At 29.1% G+C, this 4,258-nt stretch overlaps 1 protein-coding gene across 5 annotated transcripts in view; it reads right to left on the reverse strand.

Annotated features, from left to right (window-relative positions):
• Positions 1 to 2,318, reverse strand: part of LOC108693231 (glycogen [starch] synthase) — a 33,942-nt gene extending 31,624 nt beyond the window's left edge. For 2 of the 5 annotated variants that reach the window (XM_018202064.1, XM_018202063.1), the window contains exon 1: positions 1,996 to 2,290. The gene's annotated coding sequence lies outside the window, so the exon portion shown is untranslated. Of the gene's footprint in view, positions 1 to 1,336; positions 1,379 to 1,483; positions 1,728 to 1,995 lie in introns of those variants that run through there. The other 3 variants (XM_018202060.1, XM_018202061.1, XM_018202062.1) reach the window with 3 other exon arrangements.
• Between the last annotated feature and the right edge of the window lie 1,940 nt (positions 2,319 to 4,258).

Genomic DNA, 4,258 nt, shown 5'->3' on the forward strand with positions numbered 1-4,258 from the left:
AGAGGATACTTTATTTTTGAGCTCAATAGAGTTGTGTTCAATTGGAGATTGTTTCTTAAGGAATGGATCAATATATTAACTCTTTTTGATGGTACAAATTAGCAAAATTCAGTTCTTTGAATTTCTAACTTTGTTTTCTTCTTTTTCTTTTTTGTCTTGTGGATCTGTTAACTTGATATTAAATTAGCAGCGCCACAAGTTTCTTTTAAATGCGGTACAAAATTGTATTTTGCAGTACAAATTGAGTAATAAGATCAGTCAACTAAATAGGTCAATATATCGTCTTCGATTCTGCTTCATTTGTTTCTGCTTAACAGAGTGGATCATTAAATTTTCCTATTAAATAAAATATTGTTTTAAGACTCTACTCTAAAGAATAAATCATATAATAAAAGAAGCCAATAAAAGTCGATATTGGATGTGCGCGTGTACAATGAATTATTTCTTAACACACTGATAACGTTTTCTCTTGGGATACACTGAGTACAGGTGCAACCTTGCACCACACCATTTGCGTGTAAGCGCTACAATTCAGCTACACTACATTAGGATCTGAAAATTGTAACACTTAGAGACTGAAGTTGTAGATGTAAGTAATGCACAAGCTGGCGTATGACATACGATTTATTGCCATCTCTTGGAGACACGACAATAAATTGTATGTCATACGTGAAAGCTTGTGCGTTACGACTTACATCTACATTCAAGTCTAAGTGTTATGATAATTCTTATACTCAGACCCTTAGAATGCACACCATGATGTACATTACATCATTATTACACTAAAATCCTGTTCTCGTTTGACTTCCATTTTCAAATTTTAAATGTCACACTGGCTCTACATCCTTTGAGACGGTATAACAAAATCCCAAAAACCCCTTTGTGCATAAAATTTGCACTACATTGTAGCCACGTACTGTAAACACAGTACACTGTCCGAGTGTTGCACTAGTGCAGTCAAGAGAAAACGCTATGAAAATATGAAAACCGATTTGCATTTCATTACACACAATGCTACATATCAGACTAGTAATTCTCAAGCTGAGTACAGATAGTGTTGTGTCGACGATTATGGCAATTAAATGTAATGGAGTGCAAATTAGTTTTCATATTTTCAGTGTTAACAAATATTATATATAGTTAATAAATAATTCTTTCAAGATTATGAGGTTATCGTGATAACAAAGAATATGTAATTAAAAGAGTTAAATTTATTAACTTTAAAATTAAAGAATAAAATTTATTAATTAAAAATAAATGAATTCATTTGCTACGTTTGTGTCAAGATGTATCAAGCAATTGGAAAACATCCAGTAATTAATCGTTCTTTATATACCAAATTGAATAATATAGTGTGCACGTGTATAATATTGCGTGCATTTCTGTGAAACATAAATTCCAACTTTTACTCATTCACTTTCATTCATTTCCCCATTGCGATTACATGACACAGACCATTATTGTTAAATCGCAAATATCATACTGATTCTACGATGAGACGGTAGTCGGTTGTCCTAAGTTTCATTAGTGAATCGATGAAGTTGACCATCTTATACGACCGATTTTCTTAAGACTGGTCAAAATCGATTTATTTCTTTCCATTAATCAAGCTAAATGATTCACATGCAATTAACAACTTGTAGATGCAAAAAAAATCATAGTCATTTAGGTTAAGACTAGTTAAGACTTCCGGGGTTTTTACAATTTTACAATGAGTCGGTAGACTGTAATCAGAAATCTAAACCAGTCTTAATCTTAATCGAACAAGTTAGCTATTGGTCAATTGCGATGATTAAAACTTAGGATCATTTAAGATTTTCGATTACCGACTCATTGTAGAACCACAGTTAGATTTTCGACTGCCGATTCATTGTGGAATCATCTTTACATTTGGAGATTTATTGACGAGCATCCACAGTGTGGATTGCTTGTCATTACTATGTGATAATTGATTTTGCGAATAAACAGATTTATCAATAAAAGCAACATACTTACACTTCGAACTGTTTTCACTTATAATTTCTCCTGTATCACAATCGAGAACGACACTCTCAGATTAACTGGGACTAATCTCGATTAACTATTCCGCCTGCTGGTGAATGCAATACTACAATTTGATTCAAGAAAGGCGTTTAACAGAAAAAATAGTTTTGCAATTGTTATAAAATTCTTCAATACGATTGGTTTATACATTTAGATCTATAAGGAATCAAAAGTAAGAACCAATCGTATTGAAGAATTTTACAACAGTTACACAATTACTTTCTCTGAACACAGCCAATGTCATCACGGTCACCATTAATTATCAAAATGGTAGAATTAGACAGGTCGCCATTCCGGCGAATGTGTAGAGTTGAAAGTAGGGATCTGTTAAGGTGCCTTTTTATGCGACATTGGCCTAGTTTTCACTGAGGATTTAATCCGGATCAGGGTCCCTATTCTGTAACTGTCTTACCTTCGTATATTTAGCACACAAGTATAAGATTTCTCATTTTTTTTAATTGGAATAATTTGAGAATAATGGGAAAATTTAGGAAAACACTAATAATTTAGAAAATAATAATTTATTTATAATTAATGAAAATTAATCGTGCGTATAGTTAGCAGAAATATGTAACATTTCTCGTTTTTTTTTATTGCAAAAGTTTGGAAACAATTTGGGAAAGTTTAGGAAAATAGTCTTATAATTTGGGAAATAATAATTATTACATAAATTTAATAAAAATAAAAATTAGTCACCATTGTGCGGTATCATTTTCTATATTATCGACTATGTATTTGTATTTTATTTTGACGCGCGGATTATAATTTACACAAAAATTCAAGTTATTTCCTGTTAATTTCCAGGTTAAACCTGTTATTTCCAATTATAATAAATCAAAAAGTTAATCAATATAAGCAAAAATTAATATTTTTGCTCGTATTGACGATTTATTTTTCATAAAATTAATCTATTTCGAAATTTAAGGTACTTTGGAAAAATAACAGATAAATTTATTAACCTAACATTGTCATAAAAATAATAATAATATTTAACTAAAATAATTATTTTTATTAAAATAATTATTTTATATTTTATATAATTGTAAATAACGTAAATAACAATTCAAAAGTCTTCCTGAAGAATCATTATCTATCCATGTATCTGCTAAGAACAATCTATTTAGTCTATTAAATCCATTTACAATGACAATAATTAGAAAATATAGTACTAAAAATTAGACATTACATTTTATAAAAATTTTAAAGAGAGAGAGAGAGAAAGAGAGAGAGAGAGAGAGAGAGAGAGAGAAAGAGAGAGAGAGAGAGAGAGAAAGAGAGAATGATATTTATCAATAATAAATTAAAGAAGAAGTGAGGGAATCGATGACACGAATATGAGTGGTGATGAGACATCCAGATTTTGTGGAGATAAAAAAGATTCCTGAAGTTGACGTAATAATTAGCAAAGAAGAAAAACCTATAAGAATTTCAACAGAAATCTGGAGCTAAAATTATTCATTCTATAAATGGATCAATAACTTTAATCAATAACTTTAATCAATATAAAAATGGTAGAAAAAGTATTAGAATTTTTAATGTAGTTTTTATCTTTTTTGAAATACATAATGTGTTAATATTACAGGTTTTTATATAAATAAATTATACATTAATATAAAAAAATTGTTTTCTACGGAAATAATTTTATTTTTTATTTCAGATTCAACAAGTTATAATTACATTATAAATACATTAAATATTAGGTATGGGAAAAAGTTTTTTTAATGCCATCTAACGGGAAAAATGCCACGAACTTTTTCATCTAATATGTTTAGTCAAATTAGAAATACTATAACTAATTAAGATGTAAATAAATAATACATGCTTCTTGCCATTTCAAAAAGTATCGTATGATCCATACAAATTTAGAAAGATTTATCAAACTTCACATGATTGCAGAAGACTCAATTAATGTTGATATGGAAAAATCTTTTCTGTTGTTCCGAACCGACTGAGCCAAGTGCATTTAGATAATCTAAATATAATAATCTGAAATGTGTATCATCATTACCAAGAGATATTGCATACTTTGAAACAAATATTAAAACAATCAATATTAAAGATATTCAAGCATTGCAAGACGCCGTCTTATTTTAATGAACATTATTACAATATTAAATGCAGACAAAAAAATTACCTAGGAACAGTTATTGATGTAACTCTTCCACACTTCCATATTTTTATTGATTTGGATAGAAACACATCACAAGAAATCTGG

The sequence above is a fragment of the Atta colombica genome, unplaced genomic scaffold, assembly GCF_001594045.1.
Source record: "Atta colombica isolate Treedump-2 unplaced genomic scaffold, Acol1.0 scaffold89, whole genome shotgun sequence".
Lineage (NCBI taxonomy): Eukaryota > Metazoa > Arthropoda > Insecta > Hymenoptera > Formicidae > Atta > Atta colombica.